Here is a 19,016-nt window from a genome sequence, read left to right as displayed (position 1 = left end):
TTGAGGGGGACTCCAAAAACATTATTAATACCATTAATGGTATTTCCCCTCCCTCGTGGACGATTGCGAACATAATTTCTGAGACTTGCGCCACTCTCACAAAGTTCGATAAGGTCCACATCACTCATGTTTACAGAGAGGCAAACCCAGTCACTGATTGGTTTGCTAATAAAGGGGTTAACACCACCAATAATCTGACCTGGCATGCCGGAAAAGATTTTTTGGCGGAGGCAAAGTTGCTTATCGACCAAGATAAAATCTTGGGAAGGATGGCTCAAATCCAATGCAATTATGGATAATAAAGATTGCTTAATAAATGGTAAGTGCCATTATTGGCATCGTGATTTTCACCAGCAAAAGGGGTTTCCTCTGACATTTTGACACATTCGAAAGGATGATACCATTATTTTCAGAAAGGGGTATATTCACGGGTATCATAAAAGAAACATCACCATTTTTTCGAATGCAAATAACTTGCACAGTTCAGAGTTCATGAGAATTGTGGAAGTTGATCAGGTAAACATGACGGGTGAGATGAGCAGAAAGGAGCCAGTGGGGGAAGTTCGGAAGTGGAAGAACAAGGCCAAAGTTTGGAGAGAGTTGGAAAAGGGTGGGGTTACTAATTTCTTCAAGAAACTTCATGGCTCGGATCTTGAGATCACTAACAGCATGGTGAATTCATGGAATAATGGTAAGGTTAAGGTGAACGGGGTCTACTTTCAAATTACTGAGGATGTGGTTGCTGAAGTCACGTGGATTCCAATGGAGGGGCATAAATTCTTCAGAGACAAGAAGATGTCTTCTAATGCAATCAAGGATTTTGTGAAAAACACTAAAGAGCTGAACAAGCTGGGCAAGAAAGAGACATTTTTTGTAATGGATACTATAAAGAAGCTCTGGAGGTATGTTCTCTACGCTGGCATTGAATATATAACCCTAGACCCCAGGTTTGATAGGGTTAGGACTCACCATTTTGTGATTCTGAATCATTTTCGCCATGGTAGTAAGATCTCCTTCCCGTATTATCTTTTTAACTCGATGAACAAGGCCATTTCTAGTTTTAAAAAGAAAGCTACAGTCAACCCGGCACTGCATGAGGGTCTTCTACTTCTGATTCATGAGCATTTCCATGCTCAAACCATTAGCAAAAACCCTATCCAGGGGGTGGATGTTGACAAGAGAAGCTCCAATTTTTCCTCAGATTCTGATGATGTCGAGAGCATCAGCTCTGATGAGGTTTTTGAGCATTCAGGTAAGAAGACTAAAAGCCATAAGAAGGATTACCCCTCTATCAAATTACCCAGCAGAAAGAGCCCTAGAGGTCATACCCCAGCTAAAACTGGCTCTGCTGAGGTGGAGGAGGAAATGGATACTGATGATTCTGACAAGGTTTCGAAGGAGGATCTAGATGAGGAGAAACTAAGAAAAAGATAGAAGAGGGAGGGAGAGAGCATGGAGCGCTCCAGTAGTCAGGGAAAGGATTCTCTGCCCATTCCCCTCTCCCCTATACATCCTCAGCCTCCTTTGGAGGAAAATGACAACTCTGGACAGATTGAGGGGGAAGTGCAAGTTAATAACAGAAGGAAGGCTTGGAAGAACTTCAATGTGAGAATGGCCACTATGGGAATCTACAGAGAGGCGATGAACCCCCAACTCCTGGTGGACGACCTCGAGAAGCCTAGACTCAATGAGCTAATTGACCCAGCTATGGTGGCTATTTCTGATAATGCAAGAGAAATGGGCATGAATCTGTTGAACAATGCCCGCAATAGCATGATCGACAACTTCAGATCAATTAAATGGCTTTTCCATGAGCTTGAGGATGTCAGAGATAGGGTTTCCCAAATGGAAAAAATTAAGAGCAAGATAGGTGCAGAAAGCCAAGGCGACCGGAACAGCTAGGAGACTCTGATGGAGAGGAGAGTAAAAAATATTGAGAACTACAATCACAACCTGGCAAGTCAAATGATCTCCCTCCTCGCTTCGATCAACGACAATATCCTCTCTCTCTTGGAAAATCTCAAAGACAGGAACTAGATGGAGGAAGATGATAAACAGAACAGAGACAAAGATAGGCTGGATGTGGATAAAGCCAAGGACAACACTATGGAGCAGGATTTGACGAACGCCCAGGATCATAAGGCAGAAGAGCAACAAGAGTGCGCCGAAGCTGCCCAGACCATGCTCGAGATGGAGAAGTAGTCTGCTAGGTTGGGTCTCTGTCCTTTGGTTTTTGTTTCTCCTGGCTTTGGCTTTTTGTCTGGTCTCTATTTTTCTGGTTGGTTCTCTGGCCTTTTTAGTGGGCAGTTGTTTTGAGCTGGGCCTTTGGGCTTATTTTCAGCCATAAGGCTTATGTTTTGGCTGGGCATTTTTTCTCTTATTTTCAACCTTTCTTGTTGTTAAACTTATGGGTTTCAGGACCCCTTAAAACCTGTTTACCTTATCAAAAACATTAGGTCATTTGAGTGATTAAATCAATCAATCACCTATCAAATCTAAAAGGACCAAAATTACTTTTAAAAGAGGAAAAATAATTCATAAAATCATAAAATGAAATAAAAAAAGGAAAAAGGTAAAGACAAAAGTTGAAATTAAATGAAACATTTAATAAATCAACAATAGTCATTTATCCTCTCAAAAGTGAGAATCCTCCTCTTTGAAGTTAAAAGAATTAAAAAATCTGCATTTATCCTCACAAACAAGTTTGCTAAACTTTTCATCTTGGTGCCTTATGGGATATTTCTAGTTTCACCATTACCCTCTAGTGAAAAGTAAAATCCTAATCCTTACCCCAACCCCCTCCTACAATCCTATAAATAGACGAGAAAATCAAGAGCAAAGGGACCCAAGTTTTGTAGGCATCCATACTATAGGCATATCTAGATCTATCTTTCATCTAGCATTGTTATTATAGAGAATTAATGTCATTTTAGTGCCATTTTAGCATCATTCTAGCATTTATCTATCATCATTTAGCATTGTTTTAGTCTCATTCATGAACATATTCTAGCATTTTAGTGTTATTATCTTAATAGAATCTACAGTTTCATATAGATCTTGCATAAACTTTTGTAGATCTACATTCATAGCATACTCCCATCCTAGAACTATCACTAAGATGTTGGTGTGAGAACAATTTTAGCAATTGTAGTTAGGGAAACATGAGATGTTTGTGGAATCTTTACTTAACAATGATTTCTTGGGTATAAATTAGTTCATTATTATTCTAATTGCATCTGTGCTAAGGTCTCATGAATACTTGATTCCACCATGTACAAATTGGTGCCCATCGTGGGGCTTCATTCAAGAGCCTCATTTGTTCTTTAACTTTTCTTTCTAATATTTGACTTTTCTTGTAGATCTATGTATTACTCTAGTTTTTTATGCAGATGACTTGTTATTGGTTTTACAACACTTGGAAAGACACATAATAGGTGTATCACCTATTTTTAGTAGAGTAAAATGAACACTAATCTATAAAAAGAATTCTCAATACTAAAAACAAATAAACACTTAAGATAGGACCAAAGAAGACAAAATTGAGGAAAGTAGACCAAAGATGGTAAACTCCTCAAGTGCTTCTCATGATGACGAAGCTATGTCCCTGATGGATAGTGGATGTATGCTCACGATGTGCTCAAGCTCCAAATGGATCAGTAATAATCAAATATGAGTGTGGATGAATGATTCAACAATGAAGGTATGGAGGGTTTTCAGCATTATAATAGTATTTTAGTAGTTTTTAGGCTCTCAAAATAGCATTATAAGTTTGCTTCAAAAGTGGATGATTTTAGTGAAGGGAGAGGCTTCTATTTATAGGCCAAGGGGTGGAAGGATGGACAATCAGGATGCAAGGATGGCAAGATGGTAAGGGAGGGCTAGGATGCACTCAAAGGGGAGCACATGGATTGTGCTTGTTTAAAGCCAATTAGGAGGTGACACATGTCAGAAGGTGATTGGATGTGAGAGGGTAGGATATGGGTTGGTCAAAGGAGTAATGAGGGAGGTTGAGCCATAAATGGGGATGGTTGGGTCAAATAGAGATGGTTGGGTCATAAATAAAGATGGTTGGAAGGAGGATGAGATTGTTGACTTTGGCTTAGAGGTGGTTGGGAGGAGGATGAGATTATTGACTTTGGCTTGGGTTAGCAAGTATTAACCCTTGCTTAAGTTGTGCACATGATTAGAAGAGGGATTAGGATTAGCTTAGGAGTTGGCTAACCTTGTTTAGGGAATGTGACAAGGTTAGAGGGGGGTTTAGGATTAGAATTGACATCTTCTAGAAGAGTCTAGGCTTTTAGGATGAGGATAAATAAGATTTTTCAGAAAATAAATAAAGTTTTATTTATTTCAAGAGTTTAGGTTGAGGAAATATTTATTAAAATATTTTTAATAAATATGAGGATTAATATTTAATCTTAATTAAATATTTTGAGTTGGGATTAGGGGTAGGAAATGATGGGATTAGCCTTTAATCAAAATTAAAGAAGGATTTAGAAGATTTTGGAAGAGGTTAGTGGTCTTAAGGAAATTGGCCAAGTTTTGGACAAAAAATAAATAAATTATTTATTTTTGGATTTTTGGTCAATTTATTAATTAAATAATTAATAAATAAGGAAATAATGTTTAAATAAGATTTAAACATTTTTGGGAGGGATTCCTTAATTAAATATTTTTAATTAAGATAAAAGGATTTAATGGCATAAAAATAAATAAATTAATTATGATGTCATCAGAGATTTTTTTCAGAAAATAAAAATACTTTATTTTCTAAAGGATTTTTAGGTGTCTACAATAGGAGCAACAACCTTTTGAAGACATTCCAAAGCTCATAAATACTAGATATGAGATTTCTTTGACATTTTGGCACTTATAAACATTATTTTAATACTTCCATACTATTTTCTAACACATTTGAAATGTTCTATAAAGCATTTGAAGTGTTCTATAACACATTTGTATTATTTTATAATGCATTTACCAGATCTCGTTGCATATTTACATGATCAATTAGCACTTTGACTAATATTATAATGCATTTACATATTTTTGTAACACATATGCCATTTTCTATAGCACATCTAATCAAAGCTATAAACTACCACATCTAACTTGCAGATTTGATTGCTAGGTATTTATAGGTCTCTTCTCGACTAGAAAGAAACTCTCAGGCCACTAAAATTATGAGAAAGGAATGAAAAGAATAAAAAATGCACCTAGCCTTTGCCAACATTGAATTAGGTAGGCCTAAACCCTTATCAATTAGATTATGGCATTTCCAAATTTATAACTGAGCTTAAGTAAGGAGTTTGATTCCTCTAATCTCTTCAGAAGTAGGCCTATGCTCTCAACTCACTGAGTTGATGAAAATGCCAAACCTTTTGAAATGGGTTAGTAGGAATTAATTTGGGAATGAACAAACATGTAAATTAAATAGGAGCCTCTTTTTTTCTATTTTTTAAGGCTTGTAACTGAACAATCCTATTTTTTTTGTTTGAGATATTGAAGTTGTAGGGATGCACTCTCACTCTTTTAGGGTGATCAAACTCCCAAACTTGCTTCTAATTTCTATTTTTTCTGCTTTTCACTAGGCAGATTATTCGATCATAGAAAGGCTACCTCCCAAGATTTTCCTTAGCAAGGTTGATGAGAGGGAAAGCCTTCCATCTTGCATTCCTAATCAAATGCAAGTCAATCATGTTCAAAATATAGCCTTTTTCTAGTAGTCTCGCAAGAGATTGCACCAAACCTCCTTTACATTAGTGGGAAGCTCTCTATCACCAGAGAGGTAATTTTGAACTCTATTGGTTAAACACTAAATCCTAATAGTCACCAACCTTAGCAATCCTTTTCAAGAGGATATTTTCTTTCATTTCTAGGTGTGTGTGAGATTATTTTATTGTCATTTCTACTATTGTTGAGCTTTAATGTGTCTTCTTTAATACATGTTAATGAACTTCAGACTACAACCTTTCCAAGCCAATTCAAACACAACTACAAAGCAACACTAAACTGAATATAAATACTGATGTATACCTTGGAATAATGCATTAAACACTAAATGACACATTTGATTACTTCCTTAACACATTTAAAGTGTGTACTAGCACATTTGATAAGTGAAACAACACATTTGAACAATACACTAGGGCATCTACATATCAAAACACTTCCACTCTATAGAAAATTCCTGACACTCCATGAAATGACACATATAAGCACTTAAATGATGCATTTGAAGATTCATGTAGTACATTTGAGAGAAATTTCAAAATAGAGGCTATCAACTCATAAAATATCCATGATCAGACAATAGATTTCAATACCCTTTTCCTTCATTAATATTCTACAAAACTAAGGAACCCTGAAAAATGACCAAAATCTTTAAAGCAAGCAATGTTCCAACCCTATGGAGGGACTCTTATCCAATAGTCACCATTACGTCAACTTTGTACATCAAGTTAGACATGAATGGAAACACACATCTGTCCCTTACCTGACTTCACAAAATTGAGTCTTATCATCATCAACATTGCTGAACACCTTTTTGAAACACAGCTTGATGTTCTAACACATTTTGGTCTAAAAATAATCCTCATACCTTTGAAATGTAGAAGAATTAAAATGGTCTCATCTACATCTCATGCCACTGCATAAAACTAGTGTAGCTACAAAATAAAAGGAACCTAAAAGATTGCCCATATGGGTAAGTACCAAAATAGCAAAATGAACTATCAAATCTATGCAATCCCCAAATATCATTGAGCCTATTACAACTGTTGATTGTATATTAACTACCATTGCCAAAAAATCACCCTTGTTCAAAAAATAGAACTTAGGACCCTCCAACAAAATGGTTCATCTCAAATATGGGATGAAAATAGCCTTGAAACAAAAATTGAGGATTTCCAAAAAAATCCTGAACTCATTGACATAATGGAAAATTCAAAAGAGACTCAAATGACATAAAGAATGTTACTTGCTATCATTGGCACAAAAAGATGCGAAATTACCATTTGACTTCGATCTATCAAACCTTAGGAGAGATCAAGAAGAATCACCCCTAGAGGTTTCACTCAAAAACTTCAAGACCTACAACTGGAAATGGAAAGAATGAAATGGGGAAATGTCCAATTGATTGAATTCAGTCTTGAGAAGGTATGCCCTCTCCCACTTGACAAAAGCATTACCTTGACACCCTTTCCACAGAACATGCAGATACCAAAATATGATAAATATTTTGGCACATCATATCCTCAATACCATCTCTAAAAATTATATACTTTAAGTATGGAATTCATTCATGACACAACCTACCTTAGTGGCTATTCCCTAGGAGTTTGGGGGGACAAGTCATAGAGTGGTTCTCAAAACTCTTGTCCAATATCAAGTCATTCAACCAACTAGCTTTAGTTTTCATTGCACAATATGCATACAAGATTGAAAGGGAGGTTACCATGATCAACTTCTACAATACAAAACAACTCCCAAGAGAGTCCTTCAAGGTATTTTTACAAATATTGAGATATACCTTTGCTAAGTACCATTGAGACATTCTAGACAAGGAGAAGACGAATATCTTCATCAATAGCCTATCTTAACCCATGAATTATTGGTTGCCACTCTAAGGTCCAAAAGACTTTAAAACCACTTTAGAAAACATAACTAAAGTGGAAGAAACCCTATTAATAAATGACATTATTAAGCTATCAAAAGATAACAAAGGTTTCTCAAATAGCACCTCACAACCACACAACTCATCTAGCTAGTCAAATGTCACACATAAATCATGGTGAAGGAACAATAATCAAAACATGGTAATGATGGGGTGGTAGAAGCCAATCATGTCAAACCACAACCTCACCCCTATCCAAATCAACCATACCCAACTATCAATAACACCAACGTACATACTTGCCAAAACCCACCAAAACAAGATAACATTCATCTATTCTACTGACAAAATACAACTACTCCAACGCAGAACAATCCCAATTAACAAGTAGCATACAACCAAGCTCCCCCCAAGAGAGTACAAGTCCACCAACCTACCCAAGGTATATACACCGATTGGTGAGACATACAAAAGAGCTTTACAAATGCTCTTAGTTGATGAGCTCATTGTACTGCCATAAGCTAAACCTTATGATCCACAAGTCAAATCACAATGGTGGAATGTCAAACACTTTTGCACCTATCATCAAAAAACCAAGGACACCTCATGAATAACTACCATGCTCTTGAAGGAGCCATCCAAAAATTAATTGATGATGAGACAATTGAAGTACACCATCTCTATAATAATGAGGATTAAATGACTTTTAAAAATCCTTTCATGTATCATGAGAAAGATGAGTCTTCCAAAAGTAACTACCTCACATCCTCTAATGAAAAATTCAACTATGCTCATAATTATAACAACACAATTAATATGATCTCAAGATTTTATGACTGTCAATGTCATCGTGGTTAAATATAAACATAAGAAACAAGCCTTAAACATCATCACCTATGGTCAAGCCTCTAAAGAAATTTTACTAGGGGCAACCACCAATTTAGACCAAGCCATAATGAGTTCCACCATACCCAAATATACTCTGGTCAATCAACTATTGCAAACTTCTACTTGTATTTCTATTTTTGAATTATTGCAAATATCCTCAGAGCATAAGGAGATACTCACCAAAGCTTTAGTTCTGAGTGACCTTGATGTAAATAGATTCCAAAATATGGTGAGCAACCTTGTTGCCCCTCACTGTGTATCCTTCTTGACATAGGATGGCATATCCTTCACTCATCCTCAAAACTCCCCATTGCACATTGAATTCTTTATGTACAGGAATAGAGTGAAAAGAGCTATAGTTTATGGTAGGGTTGGCCTAAAAATTTGCACTATAAGATTGGTAAAAGCACTAGGATATACAGAGGATGCTATTGATCCCAAGAAAAAGATCACAATTAAAGCTTATGATGATGATGAGAGATCTTCGAAAGGCATGGTAATTTTACCCATAAGGATTGGCCTAGTCATAAAAGAAATCATCCGTCAAGTCTTGGACTTGAAGCTAACCTACAACATCTTATTGGGCAAGCCATGGATCAATGACATGCAAGAAATCCCTTCCACTTATCACCAATGTCTAAAATTTTCATACATGAGCCAGAAGGTAACCATACCCGGGGACCAAAACTATACACAATATTGTAACTCCCTTGTTCCTCACAATAGGGAAGAAGACCATCTCAACAAGTAATGTCATCCAGTCTACATCAGTGGAAGCCTCAAGCTCCACCATCCAAAACAACAACCTCTTATCCACAATGATTAAGGGAAAAGAGAAATTAGGTTGTTCTTGTTCTTCCACTCCATCATCACTATCATCAAGAGTCTCCTAACAAATACATTATGAGAAAATGGACTACTTAATAAAATAATTTGACCAAAAATTAAAATTAAAATGTAAGGGTGTATGTGAATATTTAGTTTCATTATTTGACCCACCATCATCTCCTAAGTCGCATGGTAGGCCACCTACAAAGAACACTTAAAATGAACACTTTATTAAAGAAAGTGGTATATCTACAAGCACAATAGAAGAAGAAGATGAGAGAATATGACATATTGATATATCCCCCCACCTTTTTGGAAAGGGTTATGAGTGGATTAAAAAAATGGGTTACCAAGGGGATGGTCCTTTGGGAAAAGGAAAAGGTATTTTGGAACCACTAACAACATAGTTTAGACCCAACAAATTGAAAAAAAGGAGTGGGCTATTCAAAACAAGAAAAGGAAGGTTTTTCACCTTATCTTAAGCATCTACACCTTGATAATTCATGATATAGACACAAATATTCCTCCTCCTCCACATTGGTCTGGGTACCAAAAGAGAAGGACATTATAAATCAGAGCACCTCCCATCTAAAGGATATAAGCATATCAATCCCTGATCTGCATATGGTAAAAGAAATATTCATGGATGCCATAAATAATGAAGATGATGATGACTCTACTAAAAGGGAATTTGATTTAATATCTAAGGAATCTACCCATGATAAATAATGTGATGTAATTTACATTCCTACATAGAGCACCATCACATGACAAGAGTTTTCCTCTAGCTTAGACTCCCCTTCACCGCACAAAGCCAATTCATGACAGAATAGTTCAGAAGAAGATATGGAGCATACACGTGATCTTTATCCCTAGAGTGATGATGGACCAAATGAATAATTCTAGTTCCAAACCTTATTTCTAGATTTCTTTCTGGTAGAAATTGAAAATGAGGACAATGAGCATTCTCAAACTTCTAGTTTCCTAGAAAATTTAGAAGAAGCACACATTATAGACTTGATAGATACAATGTATGAGTTACCAAAAAAGGTTATTTCCTTAAGCCAAGTCAAACCATATCCATAGCCCAAGCCATTATCCTTGATCCATCCCAAGCTTTTTGATTGGGATACAACTGAGTCTCATGACATTCCCAACTTTAACACTGACCACAATATTTGTGTCTACCTTAATGCAGTTGAACCATCTCTAAAACTAGGACCAAAAGAAAAATCTATGGATGGGTCTAGTATAAATCATCTTAGTCATATGAACAAAGTTCTAACACTTCACACATCCAACAATCCAAACCATGTTGTGGTAGGTCTAGATTTAAAAAAATAGAAACAAATAGAAGTGATGCATCTGATGGTGAAAACCCAACTGTGGCACCTAAATATGAGATGATTGATCCTTTACCCAAATATTTAGAAGAGAGGTCATCGGTTCTAATTGAGCCCACAGAGAAAGTTAACATCGGAACAAAGCAAGAATCTAGAATCATTTGCTTGGCATAATCATTGACTCTAGAAGAAAGAAGTAAATTTATTTGCTTCTTCAAAGATAAAAATAATAATTTTGCATGTTCCTATGCTGACATGCCATGTTAGATCCTAATCTAATCCTTCATCATCTCAACATTGCTCCAGATGCCAAGCTAATCAAACAAAAACTCAGAAAAATGCATTTGCATATAGCATTGTTGGTCAAAACAGAGCTAGAAAAGTTACTTCACACCAACTTCATTAGGCCATTGGCATATGCTTCATGGATGGTAGCACACATATTTGTATTGACTTCCAATATGTGGATAAAGCATGTCTCAAAGATGATTTTCCATTACCCAACATTAACGTCATTATAGATTTAATAACAATGCATTTTGTGTTCTCCCTCATGGATGGTTTTTTGGGTTATAACCAAATCAAAATAGCACTTGAAGATCAAGAGAAAATAACATTCACTTGTGTGTGGGGAACATTTTTTTGAAACATCATGCCCTTCAGCCTTAAAAATGTAGGAGCTACTTATCGGTGGGCTATGACCACTATATTCCATGATATGATGCATACCTTTATGGAGGACTATGTAGATGAACTTTTGGAAAAATATCATACTTGTGAAGACCATCTATTGATTTTAGACAAGATATTCATACACCTAAAATCCTTCAAAGTCATACTAAATCCTAAGAAATGCATTTTTGGCATACAATCTGGAAAGCTTCTAGGTTATATTGTCTCTACAAAAGGGATAGTGGTGGACCTTGAAAAGGTCCAATCTATTTTTAACATGAAACCTCCCAAAAACCTCAACCAGCTATGCTCCTTCCAAGGGAGACTTTAGTCAATTCACAGATTCATATCTCAGCTAGCTAAGAAGTGTGTGCCTTTTACCCATCTCCTTCACAAAGATATAGTTTTTAAGTAGGGCAATTAGTGTCAAGTGACCTTTGAGCTTCTCAAGAACTACCTAATGATTCCACCTATTTTGGTGCCTCCTATGTGTATATATATATATATATATATATATATATATATATATATATATATATGATAGAAAAATCAATAGGAGCCCTCTTGGCACAAGAGAATGACCAAGGAAAGGAATGAGCTATCTACTACATTAGTCAAACCTTGGTCAACTACAATTTCATGGAAAAGACTTGTTTGGTAGTAATTTTTGCTTCCCAAAAATTATGCCACTATCTCCTAACTCACAAAGTAAAACTCATTGCTGAAATAGACCCACTCAGGTATCTTTTGAGTAAAACAACATTAATGAGAAGGATGGCTAAATGGGTAATGATCTTAAGTGAGTTTGACATTGAGTATATTGATAGAAAAGCCATAAAGGGACAAACCATTGTAGACTAGTTAGAAAATGCACCTCAAGAAAGATTCAATCCCATTCTAGTCAATTTTCCAAATACACATATCCTCCAGATAGAGTTAGTTACATGGAATTTCTACTTCGACAGTTCATACACACACCATGCTTCAAGTGTTGGGATTCTATATTTCATCACACCTTTAGGTGTGACCATATCAAAGTCATACAAATTGTTGTTCTCATGCAAAAATAATATGGTAGAATATGAAGCTTTAGTTCTTGGGCTAAAATTAGCCTTAGAATAGAAATTGACAAAAATAGAGGTCTACGGAGATTCCCAGCTAGTCATCCATTAGGTCAATGACATGTATCAAACCAGAGATGAAAATCTGCTACCTTACAAACACCTCATTAATACTCTCATTGAAATATTTGTTTGGATTACATTTGAGCATGTTCCTAGAGACAAGAGTAGGGTAGTTGATGCTATGGCTACTTTGACCTCTCTACTCTAGTTACTGGATCAACAAGAAAGATATGAGTTTTTAATAGAGGAGGTGGTTAAACCTACATTTTCTCAACCTTCCTTTTAGAACTCCTGAATCCCCTTGGTATGATGTCATTTCCACCTACTTACATGACAACATTATGCCTTCTAAGTTATCCCAAAACCAAAAATGAAACTTTATTCGACAAACCTCACATTACACATTGGTGGCTGATACATTGTATAGGAAAGGTATAGATGACACTTTATTTAGATGTCTAGAAATTGATGACTCTAAGATCACTCTACAAGATGTTGACACTAGTATTTGTGGGTCACATTCTAGTGGTTTCACCCTAGCCAAAAAACTCCTTCGAAAGGGTTATTTCTGGCCCACAATGAAAAAGGATTCTATTTATTATGTCAAGACTTGTAAGAAGTGTTAGATCCATGACAACCTCATTCATGCTCCAACCCAAGAATTAAACCCATTAGCAACAGCATGGCCCTTTTATTAGTGGGGTTTTGACTTGATTGGTTCAATTCACCCACCTTCCTCCAATGGACACAAATGGATTATTAAAACAACTGAATACTTTACCAAATGGGTTGAAGTAGCATAGCTCAAAGACTCCACCAACAAACAAATCTCCTCATTTATCCTGAACCATATCATTTTTCAATTTCGTATACCTCATGCCATCTTAATGAATAATGCCCTGTACTTCAAAAACCAAATAGTTGATGAGCTATGTGAAAATTTTCTCATCATCCACCATTCATTGTCAATGTACTACCCTAGGGCAATGGCCAAGTAGAACTTACTAATAAAAACATCATTAAAATCCTTAAGAGAACCGTCAACAACAATGGTGGGGATTGACATGTACAGTTAATCCTACCTTGTGGGCATATAGAACAAGTGTTTGAATGTGTACAGACACAAAATCTTTCTCTTTAGTCTATGACATTGAAGAAATTCTCCCTTTAGAGGTTGAAATTCCATGTCTGAGAGTCCACCTCCATGATGTCATGTGAGATGAGGACTATAGAGTGGCCTAGTTAGAACAACTAGAATTTCTAGAAAAATATCAATGTACAACACATGAACATCTTAAAATGTATTAGAATAGATTGTCCAGACATAGCTTAAGCAAACTAGAGTAATAGGAAGAAGGTGAAGCCTCATGTTTTCAAAAATGGAGATTTAGTCCTCTAAGAAGACCCCAAAAATTAGGCAATGCAAGAAAAGAAAGGAAAGTGAGAGGCCAATTAGATTGTCCCTTATATCATCACATAATCTTTTGGGATAGGAACTTACAAACTTTCTTATTATGATGGAGAAGAACTAGTAGAACCTAGTAACAATATCCATCTCAAATGATTCTATGTCTAAAGCCTTGAAGAACTACCTCATATCTGAAAATATCTAAAAATTCCAAAACAACTAGAAAATGTTCCAAAAAAAAAAATTAAAATTTTAAAAATTAAAAAATATGGTGTAAAAGGAATGAGAGATACCGCCTTTGGTACAATAGGAGTGAGAGATAACACCTTTGGACTTCCCTAAATAACACAAGTCCTTCAATATGAAAATACGATAGGGAATGGCTACAAAAACACTCTCTGAGCCAACTATTGCTTGTTTGTGGCCTTTTCCTTTCATATCTCAACACTACCTACCACAATTGAGTTAATTTTACACATACCCAATTGAGAAACACTTGTGGGTTATGGTTCAGTGGTTTCTTGGCATTAGAAATAGTTCACATAAGAGACAACCAACAAAAATAGAAACAAAGGGAAGATGAGTACCTCAAAGTAAATATGTAGTCTGATTATGTTTTGATTCGGTAAAAGTAGGTTTGAAGCAGACCCAAAACCCCAAACAAAAAGGAATCAAAGACAAAAATTAGTTTTACAAGAGTCTGATTATGTTCTAAGATATCACGGGCATGAATTTCAAGAAAATTAGTGCACATCTCAAATGTTTATCGCTACTAAAAATTCCCAATCCTCGTTTTAGCCTTCATAAATTATATTTGTAGTCCCATAAATCTATTTTTCCTCCATTATTCCAAATATAACTCTCCAGGCCCCCTTTCAACCTTCCCAACCCACTTTTGGTCTCCTTAACTCTTTATGTGCTCCAAAATGACCCCCGTGATCTCTGTATTCCAACAAATCTCACTTCCATCCTCCTTTTACTAAAAATAGAGTGAAAATCATCAAAAGTAATCAAAAATGATAAAAATAAATAAAATATAGTAAAAAATGATAAAATCATCAAAAATCGTGAAAAAAATTCTCCAAAATCGTCAAAAATAGTAAAAAAATCATCAAACGATAAATCACAAATATGCCACAAATATGGTCTTTAATTTGGCATAAATTATTTTTGTATTTTTCAATCTGATGATCAATTAACTTCATGTCGAGTCAATTTCTATCTATAATTGTTGCTCCTTCGAGATAGGTTTGCATACCTCAACCAAATTTATATGAAATCAATGGTGAGGCTCCCTACATTGAAAAATATTTAAATATTTTATGGAATAATCCTTTCCCTATTACTTCTAGAAAAGTCAATAAATGAGAACATCAATTAATTAAGAAGTAGCATTGTTATGTCTTGAAACATATCTCAGGGCTTTGGAAAATCTAGCACAATGCAGATCACAGAGGCATTCTTGTCTCTATCTCTCTCACAACCATATCAAATGATTTTTTCAACCTTATTTATGTTGTAGAGACCACAATTGATCCAATGCCCTCCAACAAATATATCAATGCTATCTTGAAAGGTCCTTATTATTTCATGACTCATCTTTACAGTTTAAGGACAAGTTGGTAATCCAAACACCATTTAGATTGTCATAGTTTGAAAGGTCACAATCACCTCCCTCACCTTTTTAGGCCTTCCAACACCTTTTTCAAGGCCCCATATGCCTTTTTAGGCCTTCAAACGCCTTTTTTAGGGCCCCATAGCACCTTATTAGGCCCAAATGCCTTTTTCAAGGCCCCATTCTACCTTTTTAAGCCCAAATGCCTCTTTCAAGGCCCTATTTCACCTTTTTAAGCCCAAACACCTCTTTCAAGGCCCCATTTTGCCTTTTCAAGCCCAAACACCTTTTTCAAGGCCCTGTTTCACCTTTTCAGGCCCAAATGCCTTTTTTAAGGCCTTGTTTTGCCTTTTTAGGCCCAAACATCTTTTTTGAGGCCTTGTTTCACCTTTTCAAGCCCGTACGCCTTTTTCAAGGCCCCTTTAATGAATTTTTAGGCCACCAAGTCCCTTTTTAAGCCCAAACACCATTTTCAAGGCCCTGATAGCACCTTTTCTGGCCTTCCAATGCCTTTTCTAGTCTCCTAGCACCTTTTTTAGGCCGTCAAGAGCCTCTTGTAGGCCCAAATGCCTTTTCACTAGCACCATAAGTATCTATCTTGATACACACCTAAAGAAGAATCCTAAATTTGGCCCTAAGATTTTCTATAAAAACTATCAATATACACATAATTTTTCCATTTACAATTCATGGTTTAACACTTCCTTCTTTTTTCACCTTGTGCTCTTTTGCTCTCAAAATATTACACAAGTTTGTACTCATCTTTCATTGAGAGCCACATCAACATTCAGTTACCACACATAAATGAAGGATAATCTTCCTCTAATTATTCTATTGCTCACACTTTTTGGGGCCATCAGCAACCTTCCACATAATTTCCAAAAATTCCAAAAACATCCACATATTTCAAAAAAATGCCAAAATTATTCAAATGATTCCAAAAAATACCAAAAACATCCAAATAATTTCAAATGTAGCAAAAAATCTAGAACATATCAACAAAATATCAAAAATAGAAATGACAATAAATATCATATGCTTTCAATCACATTGTTCATCAACATGAAATGAGAACCAATCACCTTTTTTGCTTGTCACAAACAACACACTTTTTTTTATTCTATTATGACAAAAAAAGCAATATTACATCCAAATCCACATCTAGTAGGTCACTTATTCTAGCCTCCCTTATGGAAGTGGCAAGTTAGGATTTCTAGTCTGGGGCATTTCCCCCGACCCAATCCCAAAAGATGAGGCCCCTAGCATAGACTCCCCTTGCAACTAAACAACATCCATTGGTATTGGGAACCTCCCACTACGCAGTTGCACATTCAATAATTGCATAAATTTTCTCTCCATGAATTGGGACTCCAATTGTTGCTCCAAGGGGATTGACTGATAATATAGACCCATATAATAGATGAATTCCTAGTGTACTTTTACAGTCCTTTACATATCAACAAACACATTACCCACAAACTTATTTATAGCCAACATAATGATTGCTCATTGAGCCATGTCCTACTCCTATTGCATCTATTCGATCACCATTCTCTAGCACTCCACATTCTCTTTCATCTCACTCAATCACTACTATAATTGCCTCACCTTTGACTCACTAGCTACTAACTACTCTTGCAGCTACAAAGACACAATGTTCTTTTTGACAATGTATCCCTAAAATATTTTGATTGTACCTATAGTAACACCAATTCATTTTGCACACTTTCCAAACTTACTTGCACCATCCTCAGTGATTACTATAACCTCTATGCCCATGCTCACTCCACCCAAATTCCTACATCATTCCCCTCTACTCGTGACCATTCCACCTATAGTTCAGCTTCCAATGATTGCACTTGTACCCATTCTGTATTCACCACCACTTGGAGCCACCTCACTTCTATCTATGTTGCATCCTCATGAGATTTATTCATCAAACCCACCAAAAATATGACTTCTTGTTCTTCATTTTCTTCCTAAACTCTCTCCACAACCAATATTTTTCATAAATCCTCCACTTCACTTGTTGCTTGCACTCCACCCTGTCCCTCTAGCTGTGGCTCTGCTAGACTCAATATTCCCACCTCCTGTCTTGTTGAACATTGTCCCATGATTTTGAGGCTAATCAACTAACTTTTTGTGCACATCCCCGCACTCACACTGATATCCTCTTCTACTCTCTGAGCTCTTCCCATGGACTTCCCCGAAGAGTCCATCTCCCTCATCTCCATCACTGCTTCTGACACACTTTTTGTCACCCTAGGAGGACTACTTTCCACCTACATCATCAAATCACGACCCAATCCTTCCTACAATGCTTTTTGCATTGCACTCCTTGATAACATCATCAATGTTGACAAAGGAGTTTCTTCCACCTTGATTCCAAAACTCCCTGACTGTGTTTTCATAAGCCCTACATGACTCAACTCACACTACTCATGAACTAGCACTTGTAGCTCAAGTTGTTACACCAATTCACTTAGTGTATGCTAGATACACTTTTCCCTCTATCCTTGCCTCATCCATCCTCCCTGTCTAACATAACCCTTCACCATGCTTCCTTTCATATGCATATTACTCATCTATTTATGGCCATCACTCAATATGCACGATACCTCACTATCCTTTCCATTCGTTCACTCTATGCAACCCGCCATGCCAAAACTAAGTACACTTACCACTCTCCTCTAACATTACAACACCTTGATCCCTACTAACACATATCTTCCAATGCAATCACGATGCATTACATTGCATACTTGTTGCTAGCACATCCCATGGCCTATTACCAAAATCCTACAACAACTTTATCCACAGTGAACTAAAAAAAATTGACACTATTGCACATAACTATTGACACTACTAGTCTACAAATACTAGCTTTTCTACTATTATGAGCTTCTAGTACCTTAATGATGTATTTGACTAGATGTACCATGATGAAGCCATGATCTTTTAATTGCTTTTGTTTTTCACCATTATGATCTAGTGACCCTTTAATTTTATGCATTATTGTGTCCACTTATAAGGGTCTCCTCTCATTTCAAAGGCCATGTATACCTTGACTAGTTTTGCATGACATCTTAGGTGAGGTTCTTTATCTGACATGTGTCTACTTGCCTATTTGTTTTCATTTCTTACAAAAACATTTTTTTTTTCTTAATGGTTATCATATCCTTCACATATATTATTTGTTTTTTGTCATAATTCTTGGTGTGATACAGTATTCATATTACCATAGCTGAGCTAGTGGTGGTTGTACTATGTCATTTCTTATTTAGGAGATCAATGATGAAATTTAATTTGCCTCTATTTACAAAATGTGACAACTAGTTGTATCCATCTAGTTTGTATTTCATCTTGGGTACCTTAAAAATAAATAGTTGGCACATAAATTGGGAATACACTAGCATGCCTACACAACATCATCCAAAAAATTAGTAACAAAACCAAGATACAACTATCAAATGGTAGACAACTACATCAACATCCCTACAAGCTTTTAAACACTCAAGTTTTG

At 36.0% G+C, this 19,016-nt stretch overlaps 1 pseudogene; it reads right to left on the bottom strand.

The window, feature by feature from the left end:
• The window catches only part of LOC149568275 (DNA repair protein RAD16-like), a 54,621-nt pseudogene extending 36,894 nt beyond the window's left edge, over nucleotides 1-17,727 (bottom strand).
• Between the last annotated feature and the right edge of the window lie 1,289 nt (nucleotides 17,728-19,016).

This window comes from Cupressus sempervirens, chromosome 3 (assembly GCF_028749045.1).
Source record: "Cupressus sempervirens isolate cs-2001-9-10 chromosome 3, ASM2874904v1, whole genome shotgun sequence".
NCBI classification, from domain to species: domain Eukaryota; kingdom Viridiplantae; phylum Streptophyta; class Pinopsida; order Cupressales; family Cupressaceae; genus Cupressus; species Cupressus sempervirens.
This window is presented reverse-complemented; position numbering and strand designations above follow the sequence as displayed.